The sequence below is a fragment of the Triturus cristatus genome, chromosome 8 (genome assembly GCF_964204655.1).
Source record: "Triturus cristatus chromosome 8, aTriCri1.1, whole genome shotgun sequence".
NCBI classification, from domain to species: Eukaryota; Metazoa; Chordata; class Amphibia; order Caudata; family Salamandridae; genus Triturus; species Triturus cristatus.
Genome location: NC_140591.1, coordinates 1,471,858,661 through 1,471,880,274, shown reverse-complemented (window position 1 = coordinate 1,471,880,274; position 21,614 = coordinate 1,471,858,661). Strand labels below are relative to the sequence as shown.

At 45.1% G+C, this 21,614-nt stretch overlaps 1 protein-coding gene across 4 annotated transcripts in view; it reads right to left on the bottom strand.

The window, feature by feature from the left end:
• Positions 1 to 21,614, bottom strand: part of LOC146805959 (P2Y purinoceptor 2-like) — a 212,219-nt gene that overhangs the window by 152,214 nt on the left and 38,391 nt on the right. The window contains exon 1 of one of the 4 annotated variants that reach the window (XM_085623305.1): positions 19,402 to 19,549. The exons of the other annotated variants lie outside the window; for them this stretch is intronic. The gene's annotated coding sequence lies outside the window, so the exon portion shown is untranslated. Of the gene's footprint in view, positions 1 to 19,401; positions 19,550 to 21,614 lie in introns of those variants that run through there. 4 annotated transcript variants of the gene reach the window in all.

The window sequence follows — 21,614 nt, the reverse complement described above, 5'->3', positions numbered from 1 at the left end:
TCCCAATTTCCCTTTAGCAAAGTGACACTATTTAGGTCGAAGTCTACCAGGCAGCACAGCTTCTGGTTTGCTAACGACATCTTTGGGACATTCAGAAAGCTGCCATGGGAATGCATTGCCTACAAATTGGCTTTGTGGTTTGTTACTCACATTTGCTTGCTTTCTATTTGCTGTCTTTATTTGTTTCAGGCTGTCCTGCATGAGTTTGTGCCCAAATTATTTCTGGATTCTTCCACCACATTGAATTTCTGTAAACTGGCCTTTAAACCGTGCTCTCATCTTGTCACATTTGCTGTGCATTCAAAGACAGATGTAAAATGTCAGGCTCTGTCTAAGAGGGAGCTTGGTGTTTAATTTTCTTTCTCTGACTTCAAAGTAAGAGGATTTATGTGGCAATCCTGCTGGGTACTCATGTGAGACAGAAAGGCTGTGGGGTGTTATTTTTTCGTGCTGGCTATCCGGGGTTCTCTGTATGATGTTATTTTGTTTTCTAGCATAAAACAAAATTTACACGTTTGTAAATGACCTGTGCAGATCTGTAAATGACCTGTGCAGATATTTCAGAATATGGAAAGCACAAATGAAGCACATTGTTTGGTAATACTGAAGTGTGGTGAAAACAGATATTTTAATACGACCAAAACAAATTAATAAACTAGTTTATGACATTTCCACACATTATCGGTTGTGCGCTGTACACTTTTATCAGTAAAACTGTGTAACTGTGCAATTGTAATGGTCATTCAATTGAAGATGTGTTGTCTATAATGGCAGTATGCTACCACACCATGTATAATTTCCTTTAGCCCACTCCACTCTACTCTGTATCAATCCACGACATTGCACTCTACTCTGCACTACTCCACACTATGCCACTCCACTCCACTTCACACTGCATTACTACATTCTACTCTGCACCACTCCACTCTACGCCACTTCACTCAGCGCCTCCCTACTCTACACCACTCTACTCTATGCCAATGCACTCTACCCCACACTACTCTTGTATGCACCTTTGCACTCTTCACCACTGCACTCTATGCCAATTCACTCTAAACCACTCTAATCTACTCTGCACCAGTGAACTCTACAACACTCTACTCTATGCCACTGCACTCTATGCCACTTCAATCTATTATGAAACTGTCTGCTCTACGCCACCCTATTCCACTCTACGCCATTCCACTCTCCGACCTCTCCGCTATATAACTCTGCAATCTACCCTTGCCACTCCACTCTACCCCACTGGCACTCTAGTCTGCAAAACTGCACTCTCTACTCTGCACCACTGCACTTTACTCTGCACCAGTCTACTCTATGGCACTCTACTGCACTCTATTCCAATGCACTCTATTCCAATGCACTCTATGCCACTATACTCTATGCCACTAAACTCGATGCCAAACCACTCTATGCCACTCTAATCTACTGTGCACCACTGCACTCTATGACACTGCACTCTACGCCATTACATTCGGTGTCTCTCTGCTCTGCATCACTCTACTCAATGCCAGTGCACTCTACCTCGCCTTGCTATGCACCACTGCACTCTTCGCCACTGCACTACTGCACCACTGTACTCTGCACCACATGGCCAGCTTTAGCACTGGTGGCGCCTGGTGCGGCATTCTTTTTTTGCCGCCCATCAAGACCTCCATCTCCATTAATTCCTTTACTGACACCTTTTAACAATGCACCGCATCTCTTCATAGCCCCTCTCTGACATACATTTCATTATTTTCACAGCGCTACTCATAGTTCACTCAGTTCTGTGATCTACATGGTACACGTTCTTTGCAGCAGGCACATTAACACTCTGTGCTACTTTATGATGAGCCAAAACTGCCACTAGACAAAATTCCAATCTCTCACCAGTAGGAACAATATTCACAAGAGTTATCTTGACATTTTTATTGCTGCCCAAAAACTGCTGGATGCACTTGGACGTTCACCTTCTTTTAAACCAAAAGTTATTTTTAAACACAGCGCCCCCCACCAAAGTCAGCACCAGGTGCAGCTGCACCGGTTGCACTACCCTAAAGCTAGCCCTGCTGCACCACTCTACTCAATGCCAATGCACTCTATTTAACTGCACTCTATGTCACTGCAATCTGACACTCTACTTTGCAAGACTGCACTCTCTACCACTGAACTGTATTCCACTACACTCTATGCCACTGCACTCTATGCCACTACACTCTATTTTGCACCACTCAACTCTATGCCACTCTACAGCACTCTGAACTCTACACCACTCTACTCTGCATCACTCCACTCTACACCACTCTAATCGATTCTGCACCATTGCACTCCACCTCACACAACACCCATCTACTCAATGAACTGCATTCAACACCTCAGCACTCTAGTGGAGCAGCCCATGCAGGTAAGAGCGGTGAGGCGGTGTGGGGAAAAAACAAGAAAATCACTTACCTTGCACTCGGCGATGCGGCGAGCGCAAGGTAAGTGTTTTACTTTTTTTTTTATGTAATCTTCCCTCTTTGTCTGTTGACTCCTCTCCACCCTGCCTCACTGCTCTTACCTGCACGGGCCGCTCCTGGCACTCTACCCTGCACCTCTCCACTTCACTCTACTCTGAAACAATCTACTCTACGTCACTGCACTCTATGCCACTGTATTCCACTCTGCGCCACTCCACTCTAGGAAACAACCTCTAAGCCACTCCATGACACTCTATGCCTCTCCTCTCTGACACTCTACTCCACTCCACACCACTCAACTCTACTCCATTTCCCTCCACACCACTACAATCTACTCTGCACCGCTCTACTCAATGTCACTTTACTCTACGCTAATGGACTCCACACCACTTAAGTCAAAGCTATTGTACTCTACAGCAATTTACTTTGCACCACTGTACTTTATGCCACTTCTCATAAGGGAAAAGGTGAACACCGGGCACAGTGTTGGGTAAATACTAATTGCAAATTGACTCCCAATTAGACAAAAATGTCTCACATTCCACTAACAGTTAGCAAAATATGCCTAACACACATAAATCTTAAAATAGATAAACAAACAGGCTAATAAGTGTATTATATATCTCTTTAATTAATACAAAATATAAATATATATATTTTTTGGTTTTTCGTTTTTCAATATCTTTTTTTACAATGAATTATTTTCTTCGTCAACATATATATTTTTGGACAACAATGCATCAATACGTCATCGTGTTATTAATATATGTACAAATTGATTCCTATATACAAAATGTAGATTATGATTAAACTATGATTAGTTTTTCATAATTAGTGTCCATAGCCTGCTGATGTTATCACATTAATTACTCATTGCTTTTACTATGATTGTTTTTCCTCACACATTCAATATACAGAAACAATAATCAAAAATCAGTGAAAACTTATTTTTATCAGATTTATACTCAATTGTAGGCGGTCGATTGACACAACGCGTTTCGGCTAAGCCTTCGTCAGGAACCCGCTCTCAGTTTTACATTGCCCAAACTGTATTCTGCTGGATATCAATATGACTTCCAATAAAACATATATATGACGGAGGTTTGCACCTTCTTTTCTGTCTTCACGAGAGGGATCAGATCTTGGTCGCTCTTATCTTTTCGTTCTATGCATGTTAAATCTTTTTCGTTATCATCTGTCTTGGCGATATCTATTCTTCCACGTTTCGCGATTTATTTCGTTCACCTCCTCTCTGTTGGGCTCCGCGTCCTCATCTGGTTCACTTCTCTACAGTCCGCGCTACGACACTCCACTTTATCACACTAGACTCCGCAATACTCCTCTCTATGACACTCCATTCTATGCCACTCCACTACTCAACTCTATGCCACTTTACAACACTATTCCACACTACAACACGCTGTGCAACTCCCTCTATACCACTCCATACCACTATACTCCACTCTATTCTATGACACACTATTCTACTCTGCTCCACTTCACCACTCTACGCTAATCCACTCTATGCCATTTCTCTCTGACACTCTATACCACGCCATTCTATTCTATGCCCCTTTACTTTACAACACTCTACTCCACTCTGTGTCATTCCATTCTCCAACACTACTCCACTCTATGCCACAACCCTCCACAACAATCTACTCTGCTCTACGTCACTCTACTATACAACACTCTACTCGACGCAACAACCTCTAAGCCACTCCAGGACACTCTATGACACTCCACTCCGACACTCTACTCCACTCTACGCCACTCAACTGTACTGCACTCTATGCCCTTCCACTCTATGACACTCCATGACACTCCACAACACTCTACACCCCTTCACTCAATGCCACTCCATGACACTTTAATTCACTCCACTCTACGCCACTCAACTCTACACCACTCCACGCCACTCCATGACTCTCTATGCCACTCCATAACACTCAACTGCACTCCTCTTTACAACACTTCACTCCGCTCTCCTTTACCCCACCAACTTTTAGCCATAATGAACAGCAGCCACACTGGTGTACAGCATGGCTAAAACATAATGGCAGAGCCAATAGCTCTTGCATAGGCGAGACCTAGTGGTTTTGCAAATGCTTGTGTGATAATGCAACTCCTATCCCTTAGTACCCAATTACAACCAGATCCATAGCTTGTTGCAAGCATTTGCATAACGAGTCCTCATTCACGTGACTCCTTGCGACCCACCTCTTTGTGCTGTGCTGAATTCAGACATCAGGGACACTGCAAAGAACTGGCCAGGTTCCAACGACGCATCTGTGCAAATACGGCACTGCGCGGCGACCTGGCTAAAAACACCTCTGCCGCATGCCAATTAAAACTGCATGCTTTGCTGTTCACCTCCAGCTGAATGAAGCAGGTTTTTCCAATGAAAAGCAAACATACCCAAAAGATGCAAGGTAAAGGTTTCCATTTCAGGTTGCTCAGTAGTAGGGAAAGTGTTTTTCTCTGCTAAAAAGCAGAAATCAATAGCTTTTGATGTTTTTTTCTCTTTGGCCACACCTGAAAAGGTTAACAACCCATATAGAGAGATGCAAACAATTCACTGCCTAAGCAGCTGGTCTTCTAACCGTGTAACAACCAGCCGTCCTGACTCCTGGTACAGAAAAGTTATACGTTTAAAAACCCAGATCGAATCCATTTACAACATGTGTGTTCCTTAAGTAATTCAAAACAGAGAAAAGAAATTGTGCACACGTTAATATCAAAAACATGTTTTTCACCAGAACATAAACCGAGGAAACATGGTGCAAATACTACACGTGCATTGCGTTTACATTTGTTTTTATGAGTGACAGATGTCAACCAGAAATCCTCCCTACTGTTTTCAATAAAATAAAGCAAATAAACAAACTCAAGTCATTTGACTTCAACACAGCCCAATATTTTTCACCAGCAAAGAGGAGAAAATCTATTGTATCCACTTCCTAATAGTACTAACTCTTTTTGCATTCGCCATTTGCTCCATTCACTAATATACAAGCAGTTTTATTTGGATGGACAACTTTTCTGGCACATGGCCCTGAAACATTCCTGGATTCCAAATATAACTTAATTGTGGCACAAACATCACTTGTTCTCCCTGCAGGACTCAGCTCCCCCAGCTGCAAAACATAGAAGGGACACAAGTTAACTCCTGACACGACTTTCTTAAGAGAACTGTTTCGGGTATTCCTACATACCTTTGTGAATCGGCACCTAAATCCTTCCTATGGGTACTAATTGTACACACGTGGTTTCCAAACAGTTTCATTTGAGACACCTTGGGGCAGATTTACAAGCCCCCTGCGCCATCACTACGTCACTTTTCGTGACGTACTGGTGGCGCAGGGGGCACCTCCATATATACAAGGAGAGGAAAAGCCACCCTGCGTGACTTTTCCTCTCCTCATAAATACCGCCCCTTCACACACAGCAGTGCCCCTTCCTGCACAAAAACAATCTCCCCATGACGCAGGCACTCCTGCACCATGGTGCAAGTGCGCATGCGCAGGGCTGCAGTTTCTGCGCCAGCGCAGGGGAAGCACAGGGATGCGACATATTCTTGTAAATATGTCGCATCTCTGTGCTTTCCAAACTAACGCAGCACGGCGCAGCAACATGACTTTCTGCACCGTGCTGCGTTACTTTGTTTTAAATCTGCCCCCTTGAGTGTAATTCACAAGAGATGTGGGAGTTCATAAAATGATGCTACAGCAGTGCTACTTACATACCACAAAGTGCTGCAAAGTTTGAGATTAGGAGAGGGGTCGGCTGTTGCAGCAGGCTTCATGGTTTTTCGACCCCCTGCAGCAAAGAACAAGTTACTGACCTTCGGTAATTGTCTTTCTGGTGGAGACGCTATCTAGACAGATTCCTCACCTTTTGAATTTTCTCCAGGTGTCAGGCTGGATCCGGAATCTTCTAATCAGATGGCACTGTGCAGCGCTGCACCGATTCTCTTCCACCTAAGGAATGAGGTGAGGAGCCCATATGACGCTACCCCTACGCGCTGATGTCAGTAGCTTTTGAGTCTGTCCGGGCCCCCATATGCTGAGCCCCAAGAGCAGATTGATAGGGAACAGTGTGCAGATTCCCAGAGTTGAGATCTTATTAATGGGTAGAATCCAATCACAGAAACGGGAGGATAGGAGTGTTGGTGAAGAATCTGCGGCTAGCTAGAATCTCTACCAGAAAGACCTCTACTGAAGGTTAGCAACTTGTTCTTCTGATAGAGATTTCTAGCTGAAGATTCCTCATCTTCTGAATAGATACCAAAGCAGTGTGTTTATGGAGGCGGGTCTGTGAATGGGCTCAACCCAGAAGACCTGGAGGACCAAGTGGGCAAAACGCCCCTTTCGGAGAGACTGACTGTACAGACAATAGTACTTCATAAACGTATGAAGGGATGCCCATGTAGCTGCCTGCTATATGTCTATGACAGGAACTCCGCATGCTAATGCAGTGGTAGCAGCTTTGGCCCTGGTAGAGTGAGCACACAGTCCTTCTGGGGGCTGCTTTTTAGCCAAACCACAGCAGATCTTAATTCAGAGCACGATGGTTGTGTTTTGCACAGCCTTGTCTTTTTTTGCGCCAGCTAACCCCACAAACAGCTGATCATCCACCCATTGTTCTTTTGGTACAAAGAACTTCAGTGCTTTCTGGGGGCAAAGCAATGTTGTCTCCTTACTCATTACAGGGTTGAGGCGGAGCATAGAACCCCAGCAAGGTGATGGTTTGATTGACATGGAACGGCATCATAACTTTCCACAGAATGGATGCTAGAGTCCTCAGAACCAGTTTGTCTGGGAAGAAGATGGTTTAAGGTGGATTAACAAAGAGAGTCTGAAGTTCACTTACACTCTGTGCAGAGGTGATGCTAAAGAGGAACACAGTCTTGATGGTAAGGAGTCACAAGGGGCAGCTGTGAAATGGAACATACACTAAATAAGTGTGGATCAGAATATGTTCTCACTGAGGCATCACAAAAGGAGAAGGGGGAACATATGTTGTAGCCTTTCCCAAAATTGCATCACAACTGGTGAATTAAACAAGAAGTGATATTTTGACAACTGTAAGAAGGCTGAAAGGGCTGAAAGATTACCTTGAACCATCCCAAAGTAAAGCCTTGCTGGGCAAAAGACAAAACAGACAACAGAACGTCAAATAACTTAGTCTGGATGGGGTCAATTGGGCGTGTGCCACACCAAACCACACATTTGTCCCAGCAACAAGTGTGTATAGATTTCATCAAGGGATGCCTGGCTGTCAACATGACATCAACCACCTCCAGTGGAAGATCGAAGGTGTTCAGTTGTCACCTTTAAATCCCTAAGCATAAAAGTGGAGAATGCGAAGGCCTGGTGCAGAATATGCCCTGTTGCTGCAACTGCAGGTCCTCCCAGAGGGGCAGCCAGAATGGAGGACATATACTCAAGCCCATGAGTTCTGGATTACACACTCTCTGTGCCCAAACTAGAGTTACTAGGATGACTTGGGCTCAGTTACTCCTGATCTTTTTTCATAACTCGTGGCAGGAGTAGTATCGGTGGAAATGCATACAGGTGTCCGAGTTCCAATCGAGACGGCATGCCTTAGAAACTCAAACATGCATAAGTGCTGACATTGCATATTCTCGATGGTGGCGAACAGATCACGCCAAGTTTCTCCCAATTTGCAGAAGAGGTCCTGCACGACCTCTGGGTGAAACTGCCACCTTCCAAGCTGAGGGTCAGAAACAACCACCCCATCCTGTCTGTTACAGTACCACATGGCAGTGGTGTTGTCTGTGATTATCTGTACCAGCCTCCCTTTGATGGAGGGAAGAAAGGCTTCAACACCAGGTGGATAGCCCTTTGCTCCAGGAGATTGACATGGAGCTGGGACTCCACTGGAGACCAGAGGCCTCTGACCACCACTCCTCCCAGATGGCTACCCCAACCTAGAAACAATGCTTTGACACCACTGTGAGCTTTGGGTGGGATAGAGAGAGAGGGGTCTGCCACTGACCCAATCATGGTCCGGCAAAACCCGCTGCAGGTCCTTTGCAGTCCCCTCCAAAATCAGAACATGGTCCGAAAGATCTACTTGATGTTGGGCCCTCTAGGACTTCATATCCCACTGCAGAGCCCACATATGCCACCTGGCATGCTTGACCAGCAGAATGCAGGAGGCCATGAACCCCAGTAGCCTCAGAGTCGTCATCAATGAAATCCAGGACCAAGGCTAAAAGATTGAGCCTGAATGTCCTGGAGTCTCTTTTCCTGGGGAAAGGCATGAAACCTAACTGTGCCTAGAATAGCTCTGATAAAAGGAAGCCTCTGATAGGGAGTCAGGTGTGACATTGGCATGTTGCTAGTGAACCCCAAAGATTGCAGAAGGGTTGCGGTAATCTGGAGATGGCTGATGACTGCCTGGGGCAAACCTGTCTTCAACATTCAGTCACAGAGGTAAAAGAAGACCTCCAAAAGTGAGCTGCTGCCACTGCTATTACTTTTGTGGACACCCGAGGGTCACTGTTGTGACCAAAGGAAGGCACCACAAACAGAAATGCTCCTGTGCTACAACAAGCCAAGGGTAGCACCAATTGGCTGGCAGGACAGGTATATGGAAATAGGTGTCCTACAGGTCCAAAACCACCACCCAGTCTCCAGGGGTGGAGGGCAGACAAAACATAGGCTAAAATGTGCTTTTTGAATTTCACCTTGTGGAGAAAGGAGTTGAGATGTTGCAGGACTAAAACTGTCTGCAGGGCTCCATCTTTCTTGGGCAGAAGCAGAGGGAAAAACAACCACAGCCTACTTCTGGAACAGGTGCCCTCTCTATAGACCCTTTAGCATCAACTCGGCTTTACAAAAAACGATCGGGACACTTTGTCTGGGGTCGATTAAAATTGGCACCTGCATCGCAGTGCCTGGGGCCAGTGAAGGTTGTAACTGGAGCTGGAGACAAAACAGACCTGGATTGCCCACCTGACACCAAGCGCAAATCGGCCAGCGGTAATCCTGATGGGAGGCCTCTCAGTTCCTTAGCGCACGATGGCGCACCAACAGCATTGTGCTACAAAGTCTCACAAGTTTGTATACTCAATCCTCAGGTCTGCCCTGGCACAGATGACTCCCTGCTCGCCCTATCCAAAGACAGCCGTAATACACATATGCTAGACACATATGAACCATTTTGTCCCCTTTCTTTTGAAGTCCTGCTTTGTACATTTTATGCTATATTTTTGCGTTGGCAGTCTCTTTCTAGATTTGGAAGCACTTCTTCCACGTGTCATATATGACACTCTTATCCAGCCCACCCTGGTTTTTCAGCAAGAAGCACTTTGCATTATGGGACATGTAGTTTGCTTCACCTATTATATGTATGTCTTACCAAGAGCCAGCATTCAAAGAGCTACTGGCTTAAAACCTGTCCTGAGAGTCACACATAGGATTGAGCCACTTGGAACTTTGTTGAAGGTGACTATGAAGGCCACATTGCAATGCAGGTTCATTATCCACCCGCAGGACACATTGAGATATGATAGATGTGCTTTAAAAGGACAGCCGCAGTTCCCAATGTCTGGTGAGTAGGTAACCCAGTCTTTGCGTTGTTCCTGCAGCCTAGTATTTGTAGTCATGATGAGAAAAGTAGAACTGCAAGTACCAGAATGCCTCAAAACGGACAGCAGTCACATGTTACAAAAATAGGTGCTTTTACTAAACCAGCGGGGGAGGGTGGGTGTACAATAGCACAGAGGACTGTAATCTGCTCACACAATGCTTCCACATCACCAATGGTATAATGTAGGCTTCTGCCTTCCCTTTGATTCGGCCCCACCTTTAAGAGGTCACCCCCCATTTAGCCTAAATGTGAGATGGTGTAATCTGAGGGGGTCCCTGATCGCAGTTTACAGGGCACCCCATCGTTTTGCATCAATCTCTGGCTGTCACAGTCCATCCATCACAGTTTACTCTTTGCGTAGGGTTGCCTCCCTCCCATGCCAGTTGCAAAGCATCATTGTCTCTTCTTGCGATCTGCAAAGGGGTTTGAGCCTCCACGGCATGGGCGTCCGCAGAAATGTTCCCAGGGGGTAGGCAAAATGTTAACGTCATCACCATCCTCCGACATGATGTGTGCCAGGTGGGGCACAAGAAACACTGGGGCGCAGGAGGAGCCATGGGGGGCAGGAAGCAGGCCGCATATGATCTCATACGCCATAGGGTTGTTGTGCCACAGCCATCTTTCTTTTGTGGCACCCCAAAATCCATACCCGCCCTGGTCCCTAAAATTACTCCCTAGCACCCCAAAACCCATACCCACCCTGAACTCTAATATTAACCCTGCCCCCCCAAAACTCATACCCGCCCTGAACCCTAAAATTATGCCCCAGGCACCCCAAGACCCATACCCACCCTGAATCCTAAAATTACCCCCTAGCACCCCAAAACCCACACCCACCCTAAACCCAAAAAGTACCCCTGCCCCCCAAAACTCATACCCGCCCTGAACCCTAAAATTACCCCCCTGGCACCCATAACCCATACCCTCCCTGACCCCTAAATTACCCCCCTGCCCCCCCAAAACGCATAACCCATACCCGGCCTGACCCCTAAAATTGTCCCCCTGGCACCCATAACCCATACCCGCCCTGACCTCTAAAATTGTCCCCTTGGCACCCTAAAACCCATACCCGCCATGAACCCTAAATTTTTCCCCCTTGCAACCCAAAACCCATACCCACCCTGAACCCTAAAATTACCCCCCTGGTACCCCAAAACCCATACCCACCCTGAACCATAAAATTACCCCCTAGCACCCCAAAACCCATACCCACCCTGAACCCTAAAATTACCACTGCCCCCCCAAACCTCATACCTGCCCTGAACCCTAAAATTACCCCCCTGGCACCCATAACCCATACCCGCCCTGACCCCTAAAATTGTCCCCCTGGCACCCCAAAACCCATACCCGCCCTAAACCCTGAAATTATCCCCCTGGCACCCCAAAACCCATACCCGCACTGAACCCTAAAATTTCCCCCTTGCACCCCAAAACCCATACCCGCCCTGAACCCTAAAATTAAACCCCTGGTGCCCCAAAACCCATACCCACCCTGAACACTAAAATTATCCCCCTGAAACCCCAATCCCTAACCCACAATGAACATTAAAATTTCCTCCCTGACACCCTAAAATCCACACCCACCATGAACCCTAAAGTTACCCCCTGGCACCCCAAAAGCTGAACACTACATTCTGATAGTGTATCGCGCCGTCTCCCTGCTCAGGTGGATCTGCTGGTCCGGATCTGCTCGCCCTGGTCCGGTTCTGCTCGCCCTTCTCTGGAGCTGTTCTGCCTGCCCTGTCCCTCTTCCAGACCCACCGAGCCTGCCTCCGTGCACACTGCCTGGACCTATTCTGTCTGGCCTGGTTTGTGGAAATGTGGATTTTCCTGATCAGTTATGTCCCCTATCTTGGACCCCAACGGTTCTATATGCATGTTACAAGTACATGTATGTTCCCTCCAGTTCCAGTTTCTAAGACGCAAACATATGTGTGTCTACCGTCGACATGTTCTCTGTCAGATCCGCCATCAATGGGCTGGATATTCGATTCCTAAGTATGAAAGGCCACCGACTTTATATGGCTAAGTTACTCCATTTTTACAGTTTAGGCAAGTAGGCCCGATTCTGTCCTCAAAGCCTTTCCCTGCTCTCTGTCTCTGACAGTTTCAGCTTGAGCTCGCATCTGTATCCATGAACTTTGTCCTACTCCCTGTGCAGCTAACGGTGCCTGCCTCGGCCAGTTTTCGCCTGCCTGCCAAGAAGCTGTATTTCACCTTCGAATTATCTATTTTGCTCTTCAGCCGATGCATTCCTGTCTAGTGATTTAGGTAAACATTTCCTTTTGCTCACAAGCAAAGGACTCAGCCTTTCCGTCCTCCTGCAAGTGATTCATAGCCCTGTTGCCATGGAAAGTTTTCTGCCCCTCGCATCTCATATAGGCACTTAGACGCTTGTACACGCACACACAGTCAGTATAGAATAGATTCTGTCCGAGAGTCCTTCCTTGTGGATAACATCGTTCTCTAAACATAGGATGTTAGATATGATTTGGGATTAGGTTGACTTGACCCCCCAGACTTCTCGTCTCCACATGTAGAGCTAAATGTCAAGTCCCCTTCACCCCCTAGTTGCACGTCAATCACACGTCATGCTGCTGCGCGCGCATCTATGTCAAGTATTATCTTATAGATCCACCTATGCATGATATCATAACCAATCATGTGTCTTTTTACTCCTTGTAAACACCCATTTTCGGTTACGCAGGTACCACGTCAAGTTCCTTATCAATTATTACGCCTACTGTATTTGCTTCATTATAACGTATGTACTATAAAAGTTACTTCTTGTCAATAAAGTGTTGTACTTCACTTCCTGAACCCTCGTGGTGACGGAACCTGAAGGCCGCGACTCGAGTCGGCCATTTTGGAATAAAGCCCATTTAGAAAACCTCTTATACCACGGATTCTGCCTCTTGTTATTCTGAGCTATTTTACTTTATTTTAAGATTCCGTATGAAATTCAGTTTAGGTGAAAAGAATATTTACCACATAATGGCGCCCGAATAGGGACACTTTCTCATCTCACGCGCCGGCGGTGCGTTGCAGGCCCGGTCTCCTGCCACAGCTGGACGGACCATAAACGCGTACCAGCAGGATTTCCTGTAAGCTCCCTCCGGTCAAGCGGGGGCGACTGAGGCTGCGATCAACCCAGACGAGGCGGTGAGAAGTGCGAAGTATCCCGACCAGAGCCTAGCTGAGAGAGCAAGATCCGAGGTATACAGAGGCCCACCAGGTTTTCAAAGTCCCGATGTCCAGAGGGTCCGCTGTCCGCAGTCATCGAGTCCCGTCCATTCTCTGAGGCCTTCCGTTTCAAGGAGCTACTCGGTGAGTACCATCGCCGGGGAGGCGTGTTGACGCGCACATAGGTTGTGCCGGTCAAGACGGATTTGGGTACACAAATCCGGTCTGCACTGTTTAGCAGTGTATATGTACTGTTTAGCAGTATATCAAGTATTCCGAAGTATTCAGTTATTGTCAAGAATTCAGCGTGGTGATTAGTTAGGCAGACTGTCATCATTGTCGGTCATTGTTAAAATGTTTAATGTTTAATGTTTAAAGTGTTCAAATATTGTGGTATGAATGATTGTTCATTGTTCACTGTTCATTATTATGTTTTTTCGTATTAAGTGAATTCAAGAGTAAGTATCAGATCAGTTGTCAAGATGCCGCTCTTCTCGAAGTTAAGACAGATTACTACCAGAAAAGGGGTGCTTGAAGAAGCAGTTCCTATTCCTCCTAGGGACACTCCAGGGCATTTTATGTATCACAAGCATGGCTTAGATGCCATATTGTTTCTTGATTTATGGGTAGATTATACCAAGGGATTGCCGGAAAGTCAAAGGTGGCCCGCAGCGGGAACCTGGGATGCAGAGTGCATCATGAAAGTGGAGGAAGAGTTATGGAAAAGAAAGGTCAGACAGTCACAGAAAGACGCTGTTGAGTTATGGCGTAAAGAATCTCATAGACGCACAGAAAAAGCACGTAGACAAGAAGAGAGGAGCAAAGAAAGTTCAAAGGAAGTTCAAGAAAATCTATTAATTGAGGAAGGTATCCGAGTGAAATCAGAACAAGTAAATAGACAAAGAAATGCTCTTACGAATGGTATGTACCCCCTTCTAGCCGAAGGACTACCTAAGGCTGTTCCAGAGATGCCAAAAGACTTGCCACCCCCATTATTTCCAATTAAGGTACATCCAGAAGGGCATCCCAGAACCGCAGAAGATGTTTTTCTTTCCTCATATCTAGACGACGCAGCTCCCGAGTATGCTAACGCCACACCACATAGACCGTCTGGCGGAGGGGTTCAACGTCAGGATCAGGTATCCGTCCCCGTGCAACAGCAAGTCCCGATACAAGCTTCGGCAAGCACATCTGTTTCCGCATCTGTCCCCGCAGTCGATTCTACAGTGGTATCGACACCCATAGTTGCTGTGTCACGTTCAACGAACCCATTCACACCCGACGCCCCAGATGGGGCCACGGGAGGTGCTAGCAATACCTTTACACCACCTAGAATAAATAAACTTGTCTTTCAAGAGTCAGCGCATTCACGTACACCCAAATTCGTAAGTGAACGTACGCTTAAGGAACTCCTTGTAAATTGTAGATATGACCCGGTGGTTGGTAAAGAGGACGAAATGGTCCTGGCATCATTACGTATCAGACGAGCCGCAGAGTATTTTGCGAGGTTACCAGGAATGACTACGCATCTAGACGAAATATATCATTTTGTTCAAACAGGGCGAGATCCAGAATGTATTAACAGAGCTATGGAATTCCAGAAAGTAGAGATACAGGGGGAACTGTTACGTTTCCTCATAAACTGTGTGATCAGAAATCAAGACCGTCCGGGGGTAGACCCGAATGCAATGCTTATTCTTACAAGATGGAGCCAGAATATATCAGAAGGGAGACACGATAAGAAAAACTGTATAATAGCCATGTGCCGAAAAATCCGTAGAGAGATAGAGCGTATTCATGAAGAAAGATTGGAAACAGACGAGTTCGAGCAAGATGAAGTGTCCGAATCAGGGAATTCCGCAAGACAGTCAGAGACCATAGCCTATGTAGGCAGAGGAAGATCCTGTGATAATACTAGATGTTTTTCTGATCCCATACACTCTGTATGCCCAAATAACAGCAGAACGTACCCGACGCCTGTAATAAATCTGAAGTCTCCTGAACATTTGTTTCAAGCCGCGGATAAAATACTACGAGAACGAAGGGGTTACCACCTCCTCGATTCCATGGATGAGCAAGAATTAGCCAGATCAGCCGTTCACTGGATTGACAGTCCTGAAAAATACGGTGATGAGACCGTAGCGCACACGTTTTTTAATCTCAGTGCAGATGAACAACGTTTAGCTGGAATCTATATGATTCAGCAACTCCTTATATTATATAAGAGCCAACATGCTGACCCTGGTCCTTTACCTGATATATTAACGGAACTACTCACGAACAGATGGAGAGGTTCTAGTAACAAGTTAATTAAAGAGATATTGGTGTCACGTAAACAGTATGTCCTTTTTGTAAGTCCGGATTCTCTCTCGCTGCCCCGCAGAGAAAGAACGCCGTACTATATGGATAGACAAAATCCCTTACGAGAAGTGCACCCAATAAAAGGCGAAGACAATCAGTTTCACCGTGTATTTGTATACACACCCATATCAAAAATTGAATTGTTAGAAATGAAGAAAGTAGTACCAAGTCATGACAAAGACCCAGCGGGTTTCCACCGAGAAATTAAGGACATGTTACTGATGGGAGAGTATACCTATCCTGATATTATGACGATATTAAAGGTGCTCTTACCTGCTGGCATTTATGAAAAACTGAAAGAAAAAGAGTGGGAAGTGGGCGACCAAAAGATAGATTGGACAGCATTAGAAACGGAGGAAAAGGCCCGAACTGCAGGTTCAGGACTCGGGGATAAAGTCAAAGCATTACCAGGTTTACTAGTACAAGTACTGCCACGTTTATTAACTACGAAAAAGGAAGATTGGGGTGCAATCACGGCCTGTAAACAAAAGCATGATGAAGACACAAGTGATTATTATGCCCGATTTGAAAAATGTTTTGGAATAAATAGTGGGATAAAAACAAGTAGTGAATCGTATCCCCACTTATTTGTGACAAAATTAGTAGAAAATGCATTACCTCCAGTAAAGAATAGAATATTGAAATTCGAGAGTACCTGGCAAAGTAACACTCCGTCACAAATGCTACAAATGTTACAGTATCATCACAATAGAATTAGAGATGAACAAGAACACGAACAAAGACGTATGAAAGATACAAAAATGAAAATGCTAGTGTCTCAGACAGTACCGGCTGAAGGACATAAAAAGGGTATGACACAGTCCGATTCAGCAGGACCGGTAAAAGGAACATGCAATTATTGCAAAAAGCCAGGTCATTACGTACATGATTGTCCAGTTTTAAAACATAATATCGCCATAGGTAAAACACAAGAAAGATCGCGGCCACTCAGACAAGATCAGAATGAACAAGGAGCTATGCCGCATCCCCAGGCCATGCCAGCCGCACAACAGTCAATACAGTTTGTGCCAGCTGCACCACCGTTGCCTGCTACTGCCACACAAACCACAACACGACAAATGTATCAGACTGCACAGTATGAATATCCTGAGTATCAGCGTTACGCATGAACAAGCCTAGAGAGGGAAGTTGACTTACCGCTTATCGAGATTCCTGTAGATCAAGAAGGACCTTATGTACATAGTGAATTATTAGGTCAAGATAGAAAATTCTTACTCGATACAGGGGCAAGTCGAACCACTATAAAACGTAGTGAAGTTCCAGGGGCACCCCTCTCAGGCTCACAAAATGTTTCCCTTGGTTTTTCAGGAAAACCTATTGTTAATGAAGTATCACAGCCTCTCCCACTTACGATAGGACCTTTGACACGAACTACAGATTTATTGCTTACTAAATCATGCCCAGAAAATCTGTTAGGAATTAAAACTCTGAAAGCACTAGGAGCGATAATATGTTGTTCTCCGGAAGGAGTAAGGTTGTTTTTACGTGATTTTAAAGGTCACTATGTGTCTAGAGACATGGATCCCCGACTACAGACTTTACCAGTACATCTATGGGCACAAGGCCCTACGGATGTCGGCTGCATGAACATTACACCATACCGAGTCACATTGAAAGCAGGAGTGGTACTGCCACGAATGCGACAATACAAGTTACCGCATGATGCTGTAGTGGCTTTGTTGAAAATCATTGATGAGCTAATTGCCCAGGGAGTAGTTGTAGAAACAGACTCCAATGTATGTAATTCACCGATAATTCCGATTCTTAAACGAACTGATCCTACTGCCCCACCAGTATACCGATTGGTTATTGATTTGCGTGAACTAAACAAGTGCATTGTACCACAATTTCCTGTGGTCCCTGATATATCATCATTATTGACAGCAATTGATTCCGAAGCAACATTCTTTACTGTAATTGATCTCAAGAATGCCTTTTTCAGCGTCCCAATAGATCCGGAAAGCCAATACTTGTTCGGATTCAGTTTAAATGGGCGCAGCTTTAAATTCTCACGCGCTCCCCAAGGATTCACAGAAAGCCCCAGCATCTACAGCCAAGCACTGAAACGAGAACTTGACAGTATCCACATGCCAGTCAATACTGCACTGCTTCAATATGTCGATGATCTGCTGATCACCGCGAGAAGCGAACCTGAATGTGAAAAGGCTTCTCTGACAGTTTTACATTTTCTAGCCGACAAGGGGCACAAGGTGTCTCCTTCTAAGCTGCAATTCTGTGTCCAGCGAGTTATTTATCTTGGTCACTCGCTGTCCAAGGAGGGAAGGCAGCTTACACCAGATCGCATCCAGTTAATTGCTAACATGTCAATACCCCAGACACAAAAGGAGGTGCGGGCTTTTATAGGCCTCACTTCATATTGTAGGCAGTGGATCCCTCAGTACGCATTTCTAGCAAAACCACTCATTCAGTTAACCACACAGGAGGCAGCCACATCGACTGTTCTCCCTTGGACTCAGGAACATACACAAGCTTTTGAAAGCCTAAAGGAAGCCTTATGTCAAGCACCTGTTTTAGCAACACCATGTTATAGCAAACATTTTACACTCTTTGTTACAGAACGTGAAGGTACGGCCTTGTCAGTACTCACTCAGGATCAAGCAGGATCACGCAAGCCATGTGCTTATTTTTCCAGTACATTAGATTCCGTAGCTCAGGCTTTGCCTGCATGCCTGAAATCAGTGGCAGCGACAGCCTTAGCAATCAGACAAAGCGATGCCATAGTGTTAGGACATCCATTGACAGTACAAGTACCGCATGCAGTAGAGGTTCTTGTGAACCGAACACAAACACAACACTTGACCATAGCAAGGATTACCGGTTATGAACTAACATTGTTTCAGCCACACATAGAGATCCGACGGTGTAATACATTGAATCCTGCTACACTATTACCTGTAATTGGAACAGACCCACTAGCTCATGATTGTGTTGAAATCATTGAAATAAAGACAAAACCTAGACAAGACTTGACAGACGTTCCATTGTTAGATCCAGACCTGACGCTGTATGTAGACGGATCGTGCATGAGAACAAGTACAGGAGATTTAGTGGCCGCGTATGCAGTCACAACAGACACTGAAGTTATTGAGACAAATTGTATAGACACTTTGTCAGCCCAAGCAGCAGAACTTATTGCTCTAACACAAGCCTGTATTCAAGCCACAAATAAGAAAGTTAATGTATATACTGACTCACGTTATGCATTCGGAGTTGTACACGACTTCGGCGTGCTGTGGCGAGAGAGAGGTTATTTAACCTCCCACGGTGCCCACATTCAGCACGGACCCCTCATTCATGCCTTGTTAGACGCAATACATCTGCCCACTGCTATATCGATTATGAAATGTAAAGCACACACGAAGGTTACTGATATCATTTCTCAAGGCAATGATTTAGCTGACAGAACAGCTAAACAGACTGCTCAGAACCGCACATTAGACATGACAAAGCCAATAGTTCAGACACCAACACAGTGTATGACAATTAAGGATCCCGCACTTGACGTAATTGACATACAGACACATGCTACTGCAGAAGAATTAAAGAAATGGACTGAACTAGGAGGGATCCAGACAGATCAGGGATGGATGACGAAGGAGAAATCTGTATGGTTTCTTCCTGACTCTATGGTCCAAGCCATTATAGCTACAATTCACAGCCCGGCGCATTTAGGAGAAAAAGCTATGTTAGATAGCATTCAACACATTTGGTTCAATAAACATTTACGAGCAGCAGCTAAACAAAAGGTCCGTACCTGTATGATATGTTGTCAGTTCAACCCAGGAAAAAGTGTTCCCGTAGAACAGGGTGGATTCCAGACTCCTGATCATCCTTTTGAAGTGCTCCAAATGGATTATATCCAGATGGAACGATGTCGAGGATTCAAATATGTTCTTGTAGTTGTCTGCGCTCTCTCCCGATGGACTGAGGCGTACCCAGTATCAGATTACACGGCCCCGACTACTGCCAAACAGTTAGTTCGAGAATTCTTCCCACGGTACGGGCTACCACGTGTTGTATATTCAGATAACGGCCAGCCTTTCTCATCCGAATTAATGAAACATGTCTCACTTTTGTTGGGATATCAGTGGAAATTCCACTGTGTCCGACACCCCGAGGCAGCAGGTCTCGTGGAACGACATAATCAAATTTTGAAAATCAGATTGTCTAAAATATGTAAGGAGAAAGGTGTTGACTGGATAGTAGCCTTACCAGTTGCACTATTTTACATAAGAATGGTAGCACACTCTCGAACAGGGCTATCCCCGTATGAGGTGATCTTCGGAAGGCCACCAAATATGTGGGGGACGCCTATACCACGTAAAATAACTGATGTTAATTGTAATATGCTGACAGATTACTTGGCTTCCTTGATGTCTGCACTACAATCTTGTCGTTCACAGGTAGCTGCAGCTTTTCCTGACAACACTGAGGTGAAACCCCATGACGTCGCTCCGGGGGATCTAGTGTTTGTGAGGAATTTCGATCGGAAAACCCAATTGGAGCCCAGGTGGAAAACACCGAAGCTAGTCCTGCTGACCACAAGAACAGCCGTGAAAGTGGAGGGCCGCAAAGGATGGATACATTCCAGCCACGTTAAGAAATTTCATGGACTATCCTCGGATATAGACACTGTGCCCTGCACTCCCTCACAGACTGATTCAAAACTTCCCTTTGTTGAAAGGAATGACTCTCAGTGCTATAAATTAAAACTTAGGCCCAAACAGTCGAGCAATTTGATTGTTTAAGTCCTCTCCAAGGTGAAGCGGTTGAATTGTCTCTGACATGTATCCCTTGGACCTGAGTAGAGAAAATACCAGAGAAATGTTGAAACGACAGGCGTATTGTAAATCACTGCGTAGCTACTGTGTGAGGACATTATTAATTCTGTTTTTATTGAGTGTTTTAATAATTATTACGAGTGTGATTTTGCATATATATCATCCTATTTCTAGACATGTTTATAATGTTGCTGCTGAACATTCTTTTAGTGACCTACCGCCACATGAATTATCTTATAGACTTGCGCTGCGCAATAACACTTTCATTAGTATGTTACATCATTCCCATCAGACTAGTAATGCTACCAATTGTTGGGTGTGTGGCCGACTCCCTCCCTATCAGAATAACCAAGGAGTTCTGCCTTTCTTTCCACATCCGTTCACACACAATGGCTCCTGTGGAGCATGGTTTAGTTTACTAAATTCCATAGACCCCGACACAGCAGTTTATCAACAACATTGGATATGGGGAAATTTGAATCTAGTTTTATTCAAAGTCTGTCACCCTAATAAGGAGGGTCACCCCAGTAGAACAGGAACTGATTTAGAAAACGAAGTGTATAAATTAGGTAATTTTACGCCTAATCTTATGATTCTGAATGTCAAATCCGAAGTTGAACTAATTCTGCCCACTATGTCAGTATTTCCAGTTAAGGGTGAATTATGTGTAAGAAAAGTTGGTTCCATACATATGGGCCATAGCCAATGCGTTACTACAATAGAATATAGGGATCAAGGTAAATCTTCATTTAGAGCTTCTCGCCATTCTTACTTTATATGTGGTCAGACGGCATATATGCGTCTGCCTCTAGATTGGGATGGTACCTGTTACATAGCATTCCTTTTACCACCTGTTTTCCTAGCCCCCCCTGATTATTATCGAAATGTTCATTTAGTACACAAAAGAGAGCGAAGAGATCTCCCAGTTGTCGATTATACTGAGACAGCATGGGACAAGTATGTAGATTTCAATAAAGGTATCTTTCCCTATATAGGTACAATATCAAATAGTAAGCTGATACGCAGACTAACCAAGACTCTTGAAGCTGTAGTAAACGAGACTATAGCCGCCCTAGGCAATCTGACAGAGGAACAATCAGTGATGAGAATTGTTGTTCTCCAGAATCGTCTCGTCCTTGACGTCATCCTGGCCGATAGGGGCGGAGCTTGCAGGGTCATCGGATCC